Here is a 21,115-nt window from a genome sequence, read left to right as displayed (position 1 = left end):
AATGTTTTTTTTTATTATTATAATAACTATAGTAATTACAATTATATATATATATATATATATATATATTTATATTTACATTTACATTTACATACCCACATATACATATATATATTTATAAGAAGCAAACAAGAATGTGTGTGTGCTTTTGACTTTTGTGGGAAAATCCAGTCCGATGGCAAAGCCGAGCCTTCGCCCGCGGAAAGTCGCAAGAACTTCTCCGAGGCCGGTCCTCCGATCAGGCATCATACGCCTTTAGATAGGCGCCTATGTAGAGGAGCTGAACTCGGTTAACTCTTGCCCAACAGGAAAGAAATAAGTGATTTTAAAATATGCTTTTTTCTTAGCACATATAGATGTTTTAAACATTTGAACAGCACAAACATTTTTTTTAGGGTAGGGGTAATATGTGTGCCATTAGAAAGAATGCTTTTTTAGGGGAACAGTGACTTTTAATGCAAGCTCGCCAGTGAGAAACTGCCGCAGATGCGCGGCTCTGGCAGCGAGCTTATTCAGTTGTTGAATAGCGCGACGGCTTCCGATTTCGGATCGCGAATACGAATGCGCGAACGAGCTTCCGATTTTCCGATGAATCAGGGCCATTGACAGGAATGTTGTTCCTTAAGGGATGCATTAAAGAACCACATAGTTCCAGAACAGCTGTGTCATGTGGGTAAATGAGTTAAGTGAGATTGATGTTCAGGTGTGAAAAATCAACTGCATGGCCAGAAGCAACTTGTCACTTTCAGGAACCACACAGCAATCCATTGCAACTGCTTGCAAAAGTGTGCACCTGTGGTCAAACTGGTTCCCAAGCACTCCCATTCAGTTGAAAGAAAGCAGTTGGGACTGCAGTTGAGCCTATGGTAGAACTCTGGGATTAAATGCAAGTCTGAAATGACCCATAGGAATCCAATATTTTATACCGGCCCTCAACTCTCCCACCTCCCAAGCCTTACTAATGTTTGGTGTGAAGATGTCATAAGTGGAAAGGATGAAGACAGTCTTGACTTTTTTTTGAGTGGTGAGAAAACCTAAAAAAACACACCCCTCTAATAAGCCACACCCACTGTGTTAGTTATTTTTTTGGTTGGAAATTTGACAATGCTAGTTACAGTCTTGCTTTATTTGTGACAGATTTGTTTGCATGTAGTCAAATTTAGATTAGCATTTTTTGTTAATCTGAAAAGTTAACAATAAAAATAAGTGAGTACATTTGTTGATATAGCAACACAAAAATAATGCTGATACTAAAATTAAAATCAGGTTTACAGTTTAGATAAAGCTTTTTAATATTACATTACATTTACTATTACATTCTCTCTTAGGTTGCTTTTGCATCCAATGTGCTGAAAATGTAAAAAATAAATATTAAAAAAATAAATATATATGCAGTTCTTCTACTACTTTGATACCAATCCTTCTGCTTTTCAGCACTGGGGTACTCCCTCTTGAACCCCTAATTATTTTATCATGCATGCAGGAAAAAAAAAATAGTCAAATACGTACACAAATTACTATTTTAACCACCTGGCCGTTAAACCCGACCATGTTCGGGGTAAAAACACTTGCAAAAAGTGTTAAACCCGAACTTTTCTCACCAGGTGGTTAAAATATAAACAAACGTTATATTGCAATCCGATTGTCATACATTGTATGACAATCTGATTACAACTGACAGAAAATACTTACCCTGTCCCCGCAGCTCCTCCAGCAGCAATAAAAAATTTGCTATTGCTGCTTGCATCTGCAGTGAGATGTGAAGCACAATGCAGAAATCCTACATTGTGCTCTGCATTTCTCTGGAGATGGGAGCAGCAGCTCCGGCGTCACCGTCTCTTTGAGCAGGCAGGAAATCCCCACTCACATCACCCGGGAGGATGAGTCATCTTCCGGGTGATGTGAGTTGTGATGTATGGGGGTGTGTCTGGGAGGGAAATTTAAAAGCAGATTACAATGTAATCTGCTTTTAAATAGTTTTTACAGTACAAAAACACCACACAACATGAAATAAAAATAAAAGTACATTTTTAATTTTATATTTTATTTTTAGATTACATTGTTGTCTATTATTTCATTATTTTTTTAAATTATTATTTATAATTATGTATTATATTATAATTTATGATAATAATATAATTAATAAATATAAATATACCCGGGAGTTAATCCTAAGAATTACAAGCCCACAATATAAACAAAAATTTCTATGCAAAAAAAAAATAGGATAGGATTTTATTAAAAGTACATTTTTTTTTTCCATGATTGTGTGTTTCAAACTTTTTTTTATATTCAGAATATCTACTGGAACCCTGTTCAGACATATTTCTGTAACTTACAGGTCTACAATTTAAAAAAAAAAATTCATGAAAAACAGTGTACCGCTTTTGGTACAGAAATCTAGACATCAGTGTAACGCCCCGGTGGTTAAATACTTTAATCTTTATTTAGGCTATGTCTAAAGATGTCCCACGGCATCCATTAAGCATTTAGAAGCTTTAGAAAAAAGGAAGACCATTGGTACCCCCTTCCTCACTGCGAAAATTGTGTTTACTAGAAGAGAGAACACAGTTCTTTCTATAGTTCATTCGTATTTAGTAGAAAATACAATAAACAGCTCAACAATTCACATTTCTTTAAGGTTGTCAGAATTTCAGTTGAATGTTGAAGGATGGTTACATTAACCTTTTTCTTACAGTAGGTAAATGTTACAGTAAAATGTAAAAAAGAGAATGTTTTTTTTTACTGTTTGAATCTTGGTCAACCTAATTTTGACACAGAGATGAGTTTACTAAAGAAGTTTAGCCTGTTTACTTACACTGAATAATTACTTTGCAAGGGAATTTTCTCTTAGTTTATTGAAGAAGGTTAAGCTCTGCTGATCCAATCTATCCAACCATGTGCAAACAAATGTAATTGTTCTTATACATTTTATTGCAGATGATTGGGTATTCTTTGCCAATCCAAATTGTCACTGCATTAAATAAATTGAAGTAACTTTGCAGTGTGATAATTTGCTTTAATAAGTGAACAAACTGAGTGCCATTAGTAAGTCAACCTCATAGTGTGATTGTACAACAAAGCTTTTAAAGTTATTAATGACAATGACCCATAATAAGCATGCACAAGGAGAGTGGCTGCATGAATTTTCTTTCCCAAGGTAAGTTAGCTTGTAACTAAAGATGAGAACAAATTTAAAAATGTAACAATATAAATCATCTTAATATTTGTAATTCCTTAAAGTATGTATATGTGTGACACTTGCATCTTCATGGTGTCCACAGTTATGCTGGCCCCATCCATTATGATTGCACTGGTAAAGATTCTGCTCATATCCAACACATTGGACATTATCTAGAAAAATACTCCCATCACCCGGTCCAAAATAAGAATTACTTGCTGCTATGCCAGATCCACAGTTCAGCTGTCGACACACCACATGAGCATTATTATTGTTCCATGTGTCATCACATACTGTTCTCCATTTTTCTCTATAATATATCTCTACAAGTCCAGCACATCTGTCCATGCCACCCACCAGTGGTATCGGGTAGTTTTCTAAAGATTAAATATTTTAGATTTAATCAATTTTCAGTGAGTACATTATTATATAATTTTTACATTTTGCATTCTCTCTTGTACATATTTTATTGGTTTGTGAGATTAATTTCTCTATTAAAATTCTGAGATAAAATGTCAGTCACAAATGGTATGCAATGCTTTCAGCGATTTTGTTGATGCATACGCAATGATTTACTATAGTAAGCACTATAGTAAATCATTGCATTGCATGACACCCATAACATTTAAAATTTTACAGTGCCAGTTTCTTCACATCTTTTTAGTGGAGTTACAGACATCAATAAAAGCTTAGGGGCAGTGCCCTAAACTTCCACCCAAAACTAAGCTTAGATAAGCTTTAAAATGTTACCATATTAGTTTCTGATAAGGTAGCAAACCACTACTGACATAAACTTTAAGGCACAGAAATCAACAATGAAAAATGTATTTCAATTTTAAAATATGAGCTTTCTTTGTTAATGGAAAATCAACAGACCCAAGCAAGACCCAGCAGACAAATCTAAAAAATATCCTGATATAAGACAAAATTCCTCCATTTTTGCCTTTGTACAGCAAGTTTCACAAAAAAAAAAATAAAAGATAGGAAAGGAAGATACACATATATCAAAAGAACAGTCAGGAGCATTAAAAAACTTCAGGAAAATCCTAACATAATCATAAAACTATCTGATAAAGGTGGAAATATGGTGGTGTTAGATATAGATCAATACAAACACATGTTCAAAAATATTAAGTAACTGAGAATGGTACACACTTATCCCCACTAATCAAGTGGCAGAGTTCTAAAAGGAATTCAACCAATTATCACAAAAGCATGCAATGAAGAAATCATACATAAAGATACTTTAGTTTTTTTCAATTATACAAATCCAAAATTAAATACCTTCTATACTTTGCCAAAAATACACAAAAATTCTAGAAATTCACCTAGACGCCCCATAGTATCAAGTATTGACAGTATCTCCTGCAATGTTAGCTTATTTGGTAGATAAGTACTTAGGACAGTTTGTATATAGCTTGCCTTTTTATTTAAAGGATTCTTCTGAATTAATTAAAGCAATTGATAGCTTAAGTATACCACATGGGTCCCTGCTAGTAGCCATCTATATAGAGGCCCTATATTTCAGCATAAAACATCAAGAAGGTTTAGAGGTAGTTTGTCTATTTTTGCAAGAAATCAGTCAAGGATTGAAAAAACAGAATGAATTTATGTTATCACTCCTCATGTACATTCTATATCGAATTTTTTTTTCATTTGATGCAGCCACCTTCCTCCAGGTTCAGGGGGTGGCAATGAAGACTCCTTGTGTCAAACACCAATCTGTACCTGGGCGGATTGTAACAAGCAATCTTTTCAGATTTCAATATATCTTTGCCACTTTCGGCTATGGCGAAGATATATTGACAATGTGTTTATCATCTGGGATGGCACAGAAAATTTACTATTAGAATATTTTCATAAACTTAAAGTTAATGCATTTCATTTATCATTTACATTGGAGTATGAAAATAAAAAAATTGCATTTTTGGATATGGAAATTTCAGTTGATAATGATGACACACTTACAACCAATCTATACCAAAAACTCACAGCATGAAAAAACACAATTTTTCTGTGTCCAGTGCACACCATAGGTTTAAAGAACAGTATACTGTCACGCTCAGAGAGACATGACCACTAGGGGACGTTATGGCTTGCACGGAGGTGGTGTGAGCCCTAAGAAGGGTCAAGGCACAGTGTCTAAGCAGTAACCAGGTTTTCTCCAGAGCCTCTGATGGTGAGGATGTTTCACCGCTGGTTACTGCCAGGTCGCGGTCCTTCGGCACACCAAGGTGGGCAAAGCAGGGTACCAAATCACTAAGCAGAAGGATAGTCAATCAAAGCCGGGGTTGAGACAGGCAGCAAGCAGGAAAGGTCAGGTCACACGCCAGGGGTCAACAGCCAGGGATCTACGAGACAGACAGCAATGACACAAAGACCACTGCGGGCACAGGGAACATAGCAGACACTGGAAATAGTAGGAGGTACAGGTGATGCAGGGATATCCACAGGCAGACAGGAACACAGGAACAGCACAGGGAAGTTGGCTGGGAACCAACAAGCTAGACAATGAAGGATTAACACAGGAGCTGGACACAGGCAACACTGGATTAAAGCAGGTGTACAGGAACTAGTTCACATAACTAAGGAGCTCAAACTAGTAAGACTTGTTGCACGAACACAAAGTGCAGCTAGTGAGCCAGCTAAATAGCCAGGGCTGATCAATATCTTTTGATTGGCCAGCAGATAGGATGGAATTGATAAAGCTTGCGCAGGAGAGAGATGCCTGCGCTTTAGTGAGGAAGAGGTAAGTGTGACATATACCCTATTCCAGATTTCTAAGCATAAAAAGAAATTGTTCAATAATCGAAAAGAAAAAAAAAAAGGGTATTTGTTTGTTGTGGCAAAATAGTTAGTCATAAAGTTAACACCTAAATCGAGGAACATTTTTTGAATACAGTAAAGGAATATAAATGAAAATACAAAAATTATATTTTACAAACAATATATCATATGTACAGTAAAAACCGCCCTATTGTGTTCCCAGAAATGAGGGTGGTTTTTGATCTCTAATCTAGACAAGATAAGGCTACTAATATTAAGAAAGAAGGTACAGTTGGGTCCCGACGCGTTTTGCCTTTTGGCTTCCTCAGGGAACCATTAAAGACAGAAGTACCGTATTTTCCGGCGTATAAGACAACTGGGCGTATAAGACGACCCCCAGCTTTTCCAGGTAAAATATAGAATTTGTTGCACTTAAAAAAAAACAGTAACAAAGAAAATTTTTACTTTAAATACTAGAATTGTCTACCCTTCTATGTAAAGTATTCACACAGCGCCACCTAATGGCTGATTTGTAAATCACAATATTCTTTAACAAGGATATAAATCCATACCGCATGGCTCACAGCGTTTCCCGAAGCTCTCTGACGGCTGACTCGAGCTCGGATCTTCTCCTCTTTCAGGGGATTGGTAAGTACCCGGCGTATAAGACGACCCCCAACTTTGGCACAGATTTTTCGGGGTTAAAAAGTCGTCTTATACGCCGGAAAATACGGTATATTTAAACATAAAAATAGGTCAAAATCACAACTCTGCATCTACATATAATCAATGACAAGTCATGCATAGACACTGACAAGAAGACATCTACTTACATTTAGAGTAATGCTGTACAAATTTAATGGGGGACGGCTAAAGCAGTGCATCCCTAATGTTCAACATGCAATAATTGTTATGCATGACTTGTCATTGATTATATGTAGATGCAGAGTTGTGATTTGGACTTATTTTTATGTTTAGATATAGTTCTGTCTTTATTGGTCCCCTGAGAAAGCCAAAAGGGTCGCGTCGGGACCCAACTGTACCTTCCTTCTTAACTCTAGTAGCTTAAGAAGTATAATTAAAAGGATAACAAAGTGTTGCCAAAAGCAGGGAGGTTCCAGGAGGTCCATCATATATTTTCACCCAATCGTAGACACAGCTTGGTTCTGTTTCTAAGCTAAAAATCAAAGCACATAAAATAAGTATTCATTCTGAAAGATCCACGGAAAATATTACAGATATAAAAGACATTTTCTTTTCAACAAATTATATTCCACCTATCAGGGTTGGAATTTGGCAAAGGAGAAACATGAGTTCAAAATGTCAGAGAGCTCTGTTTGAGGGAATCTTGATGGTGATTAACCGAGAGATCACACACACACACACACCATGTTAACGGGTAAATGTCCCTTTTAGTTTATTTGCAGAAAAGACAGTGATAAATGTCCAATGACCTTGCAGATAAACAGTAGTGGTAAATGTCCAATGACTAGGCAGATAACAGTGCTGGTAAATGTCCAATGACTTTGCAGACAAACAGAAGTGATAAATGTCCAATGACTTTGCAGATAAACAGTGGTGGTAATTGTCCAATATCTTTGCAGATAAACAGTGGTGATAATAGCTTGCAGACAAACCTTGGAGGTCATACACGGATGATCAGATGGGGAGCGGAGGATGCATGAGTAGTGAGGAGTAGGAACCAGGAATCAGAAGCAGGAACCAGAAATAGGAACCAGGAATCAGGAAACAGGAAGTTGTCACCATCAATCCACACATAGAGCCTTCATATAGTGTCGTCCTAGTCTCTGATTGGAGCTCGCACGTAACTATCAATTCATGGTGACCATGCAGTTGAATTACTTTCTGCTACTTCAATCCAGTAATATGGCAGTAATGAAAGTGTAAGCCCTGTGCAATTTCACAATTTGTAATGGCATTCTCTGTATTTATCACTTTAGAGCATGTATGCACATTAGGCATTTTGTTTTCAGTCCCTTCTGCAAGTTTTTTCTGGGCCAGTGGCTCAGAAACTACTGAAGCAAAAGTGAGACAGAAAACCATTTTTCGTTTAAAAAGTTTGAAAATATTTATTACAGTATAGGTTTTCATGAAATATTCTATGAACTTACTCAAAACTTGTAAAACTCAACTCCACATTATACCCTTTTGATGTCTCAATTTCCCATATGCAGAAACTATTAGATGGATAGTAGTTAAGGAAATATGGACTGTTTATTATCCCAGAAAATTGAGTAATGCGACCTCCACAACTGGTGTTTTTCTCTGTGCTTTACAAAACAAAACAGCAAAACAGTCTGTTTTAATTAATTATTGTGTTCCATCACTTAACAGAAAAAAATATAAAAAGCAAATATTAGTACATACGTGTTGTCCGGTCTAGAAGTGTTGGCGTTACTGTAAAAAAAATATATATATAGATATATGATTATGCATTTTATGGTTAGAGAAGACAGAGATAAACATTTGTTCTTCAATAAAAGAAGCAGGACAGAATTTTGTTGAATATTCTGTTTAGAAATAAATGAGGTAGGTATTTTTAAATTTTAAAATCTAATTTAAACTTTAAGATTAAACAAAAAAAATCTAATATGTGTACATTAGAGATATGTGACGCAACCTTGGGAAAATAAAAAAGCAGCAGATGCATACAGTTTATACCAGCGGTCACCAACCGGTGGTCCGCGTGAAAATTTTGGTGGTCTGCAGCTCTGGCTGGTGCGCCCCTGAGCCGCGGACCATGTTCCCCATATGGAACGCAGGCTCAATGAAGTGCAATCAAGTATCTCTGGACATAACCTGCCCACTCTCCTATCGCAGGTTTGGATCTGCGATGGGAGAGTGGCCAGGGTTCTGGCATCATGATGTCACTATGGGGTAAGTTTCTTCCCCTTTGAGTGACACCTGGCTCTAACTTTAGTAATTTTAGTGGTCCACGGGACCAAAAAGGTTGGGGACCACTGGTTTTATACCATCTTTTTTTTCACCCTGTTTTTTCTCTCCACGCCCATGCCTTCACTGTTGAACGTGCATGTAGAAGGACCTGACTGGCTACTTGTTCTGGTCCCCCTCATTTTGAGGTGATACTTACTGTAATTGCATTTAAAATAAATTCTAAAGTAAATTCTTACTTTTGTTTTTTGAGATATTATCCAGCTTTAAAGAAAATTATTTCCTCAGGTGAAATATACATGGGAAGTCACACATGGGTGAGGGAGAACTTAGAGGTCCAACATTTCAAATATTGAATCTATTCCTTAGGGCTCCAGTAAAATGCATGTGTTAGCATTGGCTCTATAAAGCCATACTGTGGTACGAATGCCCCTGCTGCCCTTTATATTACTTAGTAACAGTGGACAGTAATGAGTAATGAGTAGTGAGACTACAGCAATTACACTCTACCTGTCTCCTCTTGTCTCCACTTTTTTTGATAAATAGGCTTCTAGTATTTATCAAAAGGTAGAGAATAAAACTAGTTCTTCGCCTTTGGAAACCCATTATTCTCTTCAATTACACCGGATTTATTCAAGTTCCAGATTTTATTCCCTGGAGACACAGTAACAACTCCAAAGTAATTATCAGAAACTCTATTCACATAAATGTAGTAATTTATCACCACTGACGAAAAGCAGAGAAAGTGGCCAAATGTGTTTTCAATTCTCTTCTGTGTTTTATAGCTGGTATGAAGTTGTAATTATGGACAAAAAGCTTTCCCAACACCCAAAACATTAACCTGTAAAAAGTGGGAGAATATTTACAGACTGAGACCATGTGATTTTATTTTTTTTCGCCTTTTACATAAATGTTTCAAAAATAACACACCATACATTTATTTTCACATTAAATTACTGGCATTATCTTTGAGTTTATATGTGGATCAATTTATATTTAGGTATGTGCAGTTATTTCGCTTGCATAGAGATGATACCCTTTGCTAAGTGAATATCCTATATTTTTGTATGTTTGGTGTATACGGTTTAAAAATTAAAGTATACACTGGGAGTTTGCTGTTTACACTTTTACTTTACTTTAAAATATGAATAGAAAAATACTTTCTCTCTACACAGAATTCTAAAACTGACCCTGTGACTATGCAAAAGTAACTGCACAAAGGCGGTCATTGAAGGGCACCAGTGAGAGCTGCAGGGGACCCAGGAAATTGACAACCCCCAGAAAAGTCAGTTTCCTTGTAGACTTCCCTGTAGACTTTAGGGATGAGGTCAGCAATCATGTGTAAACAGAGTAGGAAAATATGTAATCTATTATGCTATGGTTGTCATGTTTACAGTGAATCAAATATTTTTGAAGTGCTTATAAATAGTCTTTTCTTCACAATCCTCCACAAATTGGAAAACAGCAGCTTCTGCAACACAGACAGAAATTACACACAGACACAAATTATACTACATTTCTGTCATGAGACATCTTCTTAGGATGGCTTCCCATACAAACAAGAGATAACTGCAAGCATTATACACTTATACTAAGCTCCTAGCTTTTCCATCTAGATCACTAAATCACAAATCTAGCTTATATTAACAGAAACTCACACTAGATTTTATTTTATGTGTCCCATTCACCTGATTTATCTTTGCTTTCAGTACCGGAAATACGAGAAGAAGGAAGTGAGTGGCAATCAGTTTTACAGTGTTTGTAGAATGTAGAATACGTTGGGCAGATTGGATGACAGCTATATTACTTTAAATTATCCAGTACTTTCTGTCCTAGTTACAAGTACAGTCACATCTTTTAAGTGGGGTTACAGACAGCAATAAAAGCTTAGGGCAGTTCTGACCCTTCTACTTAAAAATAATCATGGATAAGGTATGGCGGCCATTGCAGCAGTAGGTCTCAGGTTTGAATCTCAGCCAGGGCGCTACCTGCATGGAGTTTGCATGTTCTCCCAGTGTTTTCTTGGGTTTCCTCTGGGTACTCTTGTTACCTCCCACATTCCAAAATCATGCACGTAGGCGTTTTAATGACATAAAGGCCTTCTTTTATTACAGGCCTCACACACCCTTTCTGCCTGAGCCACCTAGCTTAAGGCTCAAACTGCCCCTAGTTTAAAAAACACACTCACTTTTAGTATCATCTACCAGGTACTGGCATCAAGTGCTTGGCCCTCTAATTCCTTCCAAAAAACTCCAGGCTGCAACTCTGTAAATCTGCAGTGCCACACTTACTTACAGCACTAAAACACCTTTACATAAAACATAGCCTTACATTTCTCATTATGTTACATAATATATTGTGGTTGAATAAGACACCTGATGCCAAAGTCAGGATATTTGGCATCCTATACCTCATTTTTTTCTTTGAAAGAGGGTTATGCTAACAGTGTCCCTGCAAAATTGGAGCTTAATATTTGGGATCCAGGACCAGAGTGTCCTGGAAGTAATGGGTGGGCCAGGCCAGGAATTGAGGATGGATCTAAAGCATCTGGCCAATGGTTATACAAATGGCACCAGCCTGTAACAATGGGGGAGTTGCACCCTGAGGCCAGGTGTGGCTCATGCAGAACAGCTCTGTGACTGTGTGAGACAGTCTCTCTGTAGTTTGATTTGTATGGTTTAAAGCAAGCCTAGACAGTTGGTTTATGTTTGAGAGCTAAATTTTGATTTAAAGGACTTTGGTTGTTGAAACACTCCTGAGAAGACTGTTTTGTTTTTGCATTTTTTTAGACTAAATGATAATGGGCCAGAGCCCTAAAGCTACGCTGGTGCCTGGAATTAAAGCTAACCCTCACATTATACATATTGTGAGGGGTTAGGCTCAGGATCGCCTTTGCTGGGGTCAAAGGACACTTGTCTGATTCATCCAATTCAGATCACACACTGAGGTAAAGTTGTTAAGCTGACTTGTAGTCAGGTTTATTTAAAGGTTGCGGTTAAAATAACAAAAATAGCAAAAGAAAACCTTGCCTGTCCGGCACTTACTATACATCTGACGTTCCTGTCTATCAGCTGGAGGGCTTCTCCCTGTCAGCTCCAAACAAAGCTTTCAGCAACCTTGTACTCAGGTTTGAGTTCATTCACACAGACCAACTTTCTGTGTCCCCAGGCAGAGAGTTCCTGGCTCTGTTATAACCCCACCCTCAGTGCTGCTTCAATAATTACCTCGCAGGTGAATTTTCCACCTGCTACTTCACATAGGAGAGGAATCTTGGGCAAATATACCTCCCTTCTACCACCAATCCTGCATTGGTGTTACAATATATATATATATATATATATATATATATATATATATACACACACACACACACACACAAGCACAGCACTTTATGCCATATTATTTTTCTATTTATACCCGTGTGTAGCTTTCTATATATAGTATATATCTATATTGGCATTTATATGTCATATGTGCTTGTATTAAAACGATTACCTGGTGGTGCCGTTGTATACCCTATATGTTTAAAAACAAGAAAAAAAAAATAATCTGAAATCTTTTTTTTGCTTTAAAAATTACCATAATTTGTAATTATTCGCCCATAAAAGTTACCATAGTCTATTTTAACTGCCTAATATGAAATTGTATAATTGTTAGAATAGTTACACCATTTGTGGTTCATGCATAAATAAATATTTTACGGCATTTTTTGGGCTCTATTTATAGAACAGGGAATCTGACATTCTCTCAAACATTTCCTAGTGGGAATCAATTACTGTTATTGAAACACACCTGGACCCGGAATATTCCTATGAAGGAAAATTAGAGGAAGTGTCAGATTCCCTGTTTTTTGGTAATAGAGCCCTTTGTGTCATTACCAATTTTTTATCAGATTTAATATTAAGTAGATAGTACATTGAATACTTTTATTTGATCTGAAAGATACATTTACATTGTAATATCAACCAAAAAAATATATTTGTGCATAAAACATTGAAAATTTGTGCGTTTTATTATTTTTTTAAAAACTGATAAACAGAAATGGACTTGTTCATGAAAACGGTAAAAAAGCTTATATTACTTATGATTTACTTACCATATTTTTTGCTCTATAAGATGCCCCCCCCCCCCCCCCCCCCAAAAAAAAAAAGTGGATAGAAAATGTCTGTGCGTCTTATGGAGCAAATATTGATGCACAGCCAGCCCCGGGTGGCAGAAGTTTTAGCTGTGCCATGTGTGTATGTGTGTGAGCTGCCAGCTCTGTCCTCCCAGCGCAATTCAGCAATAACACAGGGGACATGGTCATCAAGACAGAAGAGCCCGGCGCCAAGAGCCCAGCCACTACACACAAAGTACAGGGTAACACAAATGTGTCATGGAGGGGAGAGGAGACATTCATGGGGCTACTCGGTGTAGAGGGAAACAGCAAGCAATGCCTACACAGGAGGGGGCTATATTGATAGGACATGCTCCATGTAGGAGGGTGGAGAACTGCATAGTATTGTACTGGTTCAGAATATTTTTTTTGTTTGTTTTCCTCCTCTAAACTTAGGTGCGTCTTATGGTCAGGTGCGTCTTATAGTGTGAAAAATATGGTATTTGTTACCAAAGGTGCACCTGGGTAATACTAACTTGAATAGGGTTTGTACAAATTCTTTAATAAAAATGTGTTCTTTAATTATTTAAAAAAAACAGTTAAAATATCTGAGCAGAGGCAAAATAGTCAACATAAATACCATTTACTATCAAGGTTTAAATCTAGGGTCAATTTATGAAAGGACACACATTTAAAAATATTATAAGATCTGCTGTCTATCAGTGATGAAAATTCATTATGCTTCAACTGTATGTGTAGGCAAACAAAGTTAATCAGAATTAATGAAACATATGTCTACACAGTTGTTTTTAATTGTTTTATGTAACAAATAGACTTGTATTTAGAAAATGTATTTTTTCCTGAAATTAATAACTACATTTTTTACATTTGTCAGAAAAGACCAAATATATTCCCATTTTACTTGGCAGTGCTTTATATAAACCTTAAAAGCACTCAGTACATAATGCAGCAAGATAATTGTTGTACAGAATTATTAACTATCTAATCTGTTACCTGCCACAAATGATGAAAAGCTTGCATGAAATCCAGATCTTTCAAGTATCACTTTTAAGTTCAATGCTGATGACATTAGATGATGAGAGGTAAGTGTAAGAAGTGTAACTCAAAGGATAACAAAGTGTTGCCAAAAGCATGGAGCTTTCAGGAGGTTCATTATACATTTTCACCCAATCATAGACACAGTTTGGTTCTGTTTCTAAGCTAAAAACAAAACACAGCATATATTAATTCTGAAAGATCCACAACTAAAAACAATACAGATAGATCTACTTGTGAGATAGATTTTCATTGATTTTTCTAAAAAAAAAAAATTGTATGAAAACCTACATCTGCTATTCAGGGTTGGCATTTAGCAAGGAAAAAACTGGGTTCTAAATCCTGTAGGGTCCTCATGCCCTCTGACACGGCAATATACATAATGCATAATCTTTATTTACCAGATCAGCTGTGCTGCAGTACTACACAACAGCTGCTGCAGCAAGATGTAGTAGCATGGGTCCTCTCACTAGTTTTTGGTAACTAATGAAACTATCAATCCATGGTGACCATGCAGTTCAATTGCTTTCTGCTACTTCAATCCAGCAAAATAGCAGTAAAGAAAGCGTGAGCCCTGGGCAATTGTCCAGTTTGCCCCACTTTTAATCTCTGGCCCTGCCCTCAGTAAGGCTGACTCTTCGTGAATTTACTTTGCGCACTCATCTGCAACAAATGCATCTGTCTAGCCAAATGTTTTCCTTTCAGGTCATTAGTGCATGTCCTGCTTTAACTTCTTTAAATGCTTGTTTTTAGAAGGAGTTTAGCAATGTAATTCTCTATATTTATCAGTATGGAGCATGTATGCAGAATAGGCATTTTGAATTCAGTCTCTTTATTATCTGCATGCTTGTTCTGGGTCAGTGAATCAAACTAAAGCAGTTTGAAAATATTATTATTATTTATTATATTATATTATAATAAGTAAAGTATAGGTTTTCATTATTTTTCTATGAACTTTTCTACTCCACATGATACCCTCTTGAGGTCTCAATTTCCCATACGCAGAAACTATTAGATGGATAATTGTTGGGGAATAATGGACAGTTTATGACTCCAGAAAACTGAGTGACATGACCTCCACAACTGGTGTAATTCCCTGTGACATGGGACAAAAAATTACAATAGGCATGGCACATTAGGTACCGTATTTTTCGGACCATAAGACGCACTGGACCATAAGACGCACCAGTTTTTAGAGAAGGGAAATGAAGAAAAAAATATTCTGAAACAAATAGTGTCCTAAAATATTTTATGTGCATTAAAAACCAACAGCACAGTCATAAACACATGTAATCAACCCTGTAAAGTAAACAGCAGCATTTAGAACCATTATTAACATTATTTATATTTATTTATTATATTAAAATCATAAATTATAATATAATACATAAATATAAATAATAATTTAAAACAATAATGAAATATTAGACAACAATGTAATCTAAAAATAAAATCAAAATGTACGGTACTTTTATTTTTATGTTGTGTGGTGTTTTTGTACTGTAAAAACCATTTAAAAGCAGATTACATTGTAATCTGCCTTTAAATTTCCCTCCCTGACACACCCCCATACTTCACCAATCACATCACTGGAAGATGACTCATCCTCCGGAGTGATGTGAGGGGGGGGATTTCCCTGCGTGCTCACACAGACTGAGACAGATACGGAGGCTGGAAGCTGCTGGCATGTGTGGAGAGATACATAGCATAATGCAGGATTTCTGCATTGTGCTATACATCTCTCTGCAAGATGCTTGCAGCAAGCAGAGCTGCGGACACCTGGGTGAGTATTTCCTTTCAGTTGTAATCCGATTGTCATACTATGTATGACAATCGGATTGCAATATAACATTTGTTTACTTTGTGTTGTGTACGTGTGTTGTGTATGTGTGTGCTTTCCTGCTCCCAGCATGACTTTGTCAGCCAATCATGCTGAGAGTGGGAGGACGCAAGATACCAGAGTGACAGGAGTCACAGTCACTCTGGCCGCGCTGGACAGGAGAAAAGCCGGAGGGGGGGCTACACAGGGGGGACGGGACAGCGGCTGGGGAGGATACCGGAGAGACGGCCCGGGCACAGAGGCTACATTTGGACCATAAGACGCAGGGACTTTTTCCCCCCACTTCTGGGGGGAAAAAAGTGCGTCTTATGGTCCGAAAAATACGGTAATCCCCAGGTTACATACAGATAGGGACTGTAGGTTTGTTCTTAAGTTGAATTTGTATGTAAATCGGAACAGGTACATTATTCTAATACATGCAATTAAGACAGATGTTTGTTTCAACATATTATTAGTCACCATGATGTCAGTTACTGTACAAAATCCTCACTGGTAATCACAAACAAAGCAAAAAAAAACCTAGACATTCAATAACTTCTGGATCAAGATGTGCTTTGATTTGTAAAAGGAAACAACTGCAGAGTTTGTCTTGGTCATTAAAGAGTTGCAAGATGTTGCAGAAGAGCTCAAGCCTTAAGATCACCCACAACCTCAGCTGTGTTTAGCAATAGATTTATTCTGTAAGTCATGCAAACTGCCCCTCCCCCCTGTCAAGCCTCCATCTTGCACACAAGCGAACAGGGAAGCCCTGTTCCTATCTAGGAGTCATCTGTATGTCGGATGTCCTTACCTTGGGGTCTACCTGTACAAATATTACTATGTTCCCAAAAAAAAAAATATTTGCACTTACCTTTATTCCCACAGATGTGCATATGTAAGATCGGCATCTCTTTGACCTTGGAGGAAAAGATGCCTCTCCTGTGCATGCCTGAGATCAGTGCATTCGCTAAAGGAGCAGCCAGAGCCTCCTGGGATGCATAATGTAGGTATCCTGGGAAGCTCTGCACTCAGAAATCAAGACTTAAAGGGGCGATGCTGCACTTAAAAAGAAACAACATTTTTACTTTATTTAGGAGAGTTGTCTACCCTTCTCTATGAAGTAAAAATGTTGAGTTTAGGTACGCTTTAAATAAGAAAAGTGCAACACAGATTTAATGCTGCTTATCTACAAAAATTGCATTTACGATAGTGAAAAAATATAAACTAGGGGATAAACCCAGAACAATTGAATAAGACAAAAATGCATACAACTGCATATATCTTTTGGCGAATCAAGAAATGTAGGCTGCTCAGTAAACAAAATACATATTTATTAACAAACATGTTTTAATTTAAACAAAATACAAACATTTTGATCAATTTTTTAACCCCCACATCTCAAAAGCTGAAGTCCTTATAACTAAGGATAAGGTTTAGCTTTTGGATAAGCCAAGCCTGAGTATAAAAGGATGAAGATAGAACCGCCATCTTCCTTAATACAACTTTAAGAATCAATTTAAGGGACTAAGCTGTGAGCTGAAGGGTTGGTAGGACCTGCAACATTCTATTCATAGGAATATTACCTGCATCATGCTCTACACAGTAAAGACAGCAGGAGCTTACAAAATTGAATGCATTTAATAATAATAATAATAATATTAATAATAATTTAATAAAAATAATAATAATAGTAATAATAATAATAATTTAATTTAATAATTTAATTTATTAATTTAAAATAATTTAATTTATTAATAATAGTAATAATAATAATAATAATTTAATTTAAAATTTAATAGTCCTGGTGTAAAAGAGAATTAGGTTTCAAGAGAAGTGGGATGACTTTTCATTGGGGTACAACTTATATGCCAAGGATGGTCTTATTTCATTGGAAGGGGATCTGCTGTTCCAGGGGGATATTCATTGGAAAATTTGAGGACTATTTAAACTAGGGCTGAGGGGGGAAGGGACAGGTAATTAAACTTATGGATAGAGATAACGTATTTTGCCATGTTACAAACATACATTGCCATGCAAAGTACTATTCATACTACAAAAATTGCATAAATAAAATAATATGGCAAACACTGCTGATAAATGCAACAAAGGTTTAAAGTGTCTGTTCACAAATTATATAAGTCTGGCAAGCAAAATAGTTGAGTTGAGTTATAATTCTCATTACAAAAGTAAAAATATAAATTAGGACATAGTTACATAGTTACACAGTTACATAGTAGGTTAGGTTGAAAAAAGACATAAGTCCATCAAGTTCAACCACTAGGGAAATAAACATCTCCCAGATATAAAACCCTATAAGACATAGTTGGTCCAGAGGAAGGCAAAAAAAACCCTGGTACAACTTGCTTCAACAGGGGAAAAAAATTCCTTCCTGATTCCATGAGGCAATCGGATGTTCCCTGGATCAAGAGTCACTGTTATTTTTACTTTAAAGCCTTAATACCCAGTTATATTCTGTGCTTCTAGAAAAACATCTAGCTTTTTCCTAAAGCAATCTATAGTAGTTGCTGAAACTACTCCCTGAGGGAGCTGATTCCACATTTTCACAGACCTTACAGTGAAGAATCCCTTCCTTACCCGCAGCTTAAACTTCTTTTCCTCCAGACGCAAAGAGTGCCCTCTTGTTCTTTGTAATGATCTCAAAGTGAATAATGGGGAAGAGAGTTCTCTGTATGGACCGTTTATATATTTATACAGGGTGATCATATCCCCCCTTAAACATCTCTTCTCAAGGGAGAATAGATTCAGTTCAGCTAATCTCTCCTCATAGCTGAACTCCTCCATTCCTTTTATTAATTTAGTTGCCCTTCTCTGCACTCTCTCCAATTCCACAATGTCCTTTTTGTGAACTGGTGACCAAAACTGGACTGCATATTCCAGATGTGGTCTGACCAATGCTTTGTACAGGGGCAGGATAATGTCTCCATCTCTGCAGTCTATTCCTCTTTTAATACAAGAAAGTACTTTACTAGCTTTGGATATTGCAGCTTGGCATTGCATGCTGATATTAAGTCTATGATCCACCAGAACCCCCAGATGCTTTTCCATTTCTGACTCCCCCAAATTTATTCCCCCTAGACAGTATGAAGCATGCATGTTGTTAGCTCCCAAGTGCATAATTTTACATTTATCTATGTTAAATGTCATTTGCCACTTGGCTGCCCAATCAAACAGCACATCCAGGTCTGCTTGTAGATTATAGACATCCTGTATGGACTTAATTCCATTACATAGTTTGGTGTCATCTGCAAAAACAGAAATGGTACTTTTAATCCCAAACTCTATATTATTTATGAAGATGTTAAACAGTACAGATCCTAACACTGAACCCTGGGATACACCACTAATAACCTTATACCATTCAGAGTATGAATCATTAATTACAACTCTCTGGATGCGATCTTTAAGCCAGTTCTCTATCCATTTACAGATTGACTTCTCTAAACCTATCGACCCTAACTTGCATACTAACCGTCTGTGGGGTACAGTGTCAAATGCTTTAGCAAAGTCCAAGTACACTATGTCAACCAATATTCCACTGTCTGCCTGTTTACTTACTTTCTCATAAAACGAGAGTAAATTTGTTTGACAACTTCTGTCTTTCTTGAAGCCATGCTGACTAACACTTATAATATTATTTTCTATCAGAAACTCCTCTATGTGGCTCTTTATCAAACTCTCTAAGATCTTCCAATTATGGACATTAAACTAACGGGTCTGAAGATACCTGGTAATGACTTTGCTCCCTTTTTGAAGATAGGAACCACATTGGCCTTATGCCAATCCATCGGTACCTTGCCAGTGACTAAAGAGTCTCTATAATCTAGAAATAATGGCTTTGAAATAACTGAGCTCAGCTTTTTGAGGATACGTGGATGTAATCCATGAGGTCCTGGTGCTTTGTCAACCTTAATTTTTCCTAGCTGTTTCTCAATTATGTCAATTCTGAACCATTGTGACTCATTTAAGGCAGTGACTTTGCTATTATGAATTTGGACTTGAGCTCTGCCATTTTCCTTCGTGTACACAGAGCTAAAAAAAAGTGTTTAGTAAATCTGCCTTGTCCTTATCCCCAGTTACCAACCTAGCGACATCCTTTAAGGTGCCTATATGCTCAGATCTGAACTTTTTGCTATTAATATATTTGAAAAAATTTTTGGGGTTTGCCCTACTTTCCTTTGCAATCAGTTTTCATTTTGAAGTTTTGCACATTTGAACTCCTTTTTACATCTTTTGTTATATTCTTTATAGGTTTCAAATGATGAAGGTGATCCTTCATTTTTATATTTTTGAAATGCCCTTTTCTTGTTCCTCATGGCTTTTTTAACATCAGCTGTAAGTCACATTTTAATTTTAGCCTATTAAACTTATTACCCCTTGGAATATATTTTTCAGTTTGCTTTTGTAGAACAGACTTGAAACATTCCCATTTTCTGTTCTGTGTTCTTTGAGGACAATATTGTCTCCTAGTCCAAGTCACAGAGAGCCGCCCTTAATAAAGGAAAGTTTGCTCTCTTAAAATTAAATGTTTTTATCTTTCCTGTTTTTGCTTCCTGTTTACAGCTAACATTAAATGAAATCATATTATGGTCACTGCTACCCAGATTCTCTTTTATTTGCACATTTGTTATAAGCTCTGCATTGTTAGAAATAACTAGATCCAGCAGAGTATCATTTCTAGTTGGGGCTTCTATAAACTGTGCCATAAAATTATCTTGTATTAAATTCAAAAATTTCCTCCCTTTTGCTGTTCCTGTAGTGCCATTACTCCAGTCAATGTCAGGGTAGTTGAAATCTCCCATGATTAAAACACTTCCACTTTTTGCTGCTTTTTCTATCTGTGCTAGTAGTTGATTTTCATTTTCTTCCCTAGCACTGGGGGGCCTATAGCACACTCCAAAAATTAATTGTGTGTTATTCAACCCCACATTCAACTCCACCCATATTGCCTCAACCTCATCGCTTGTACCCTCCGCATTTTCTTCTTTCGCTGTCACTTTCAAATCAAATCCAAAACAATTGAAATCAAATAAGATAAGGTAAGTTATCAGATAAGATAAGACAAGAATGTATATATTTGAATTTACCTTTTTGGCAAATCTGGGTATATGGGATGTTCTGTAAACAAAGTACAGATTTGTTAACAAACATGTTTTAGTTTAAACAAAATACAAACATTTTAACCTCCTGAGCGTTACACTGAGGTCTAGATTTCTGTACCAAAAGTGATCCACTGTTTTTCATGAAATTTTTTTTTTAAATTGTA

The 21,115-nt window shown here is 36.6% G+C and overlaps 1 pseudogene; it reads right to left on the bottom strand.

Moving 5' to 3' along the window:
• Positions 1-21,115, bottom strand: part of LOC140329841 (scavenger receptor cysteine-rich domain-containing protein DMBT1-like) — a 79,007-nt pseudogene that overhangs the window by 51,566 nt on the left and 6,326 nt on the right.

Source organism: Pyxicephalus adspersus, chromosome 4, assembly GCF_032062135.1.
Source record: "Pyxicephalus adspersus chromosome 4, UCB_Pads_2.0, whole genome shotgun sequence".
NCBI lineage: Eukaryota > Metazoa > Chordata > Amphibia > Anura > Pyxicephalidae > Pyxicephalus > Pyxicephalus adspersus.
Note: the sequence above shows the minus strand (reverse complement) of the source record. Positions and strands in the feature narration are given on the sequence as shown.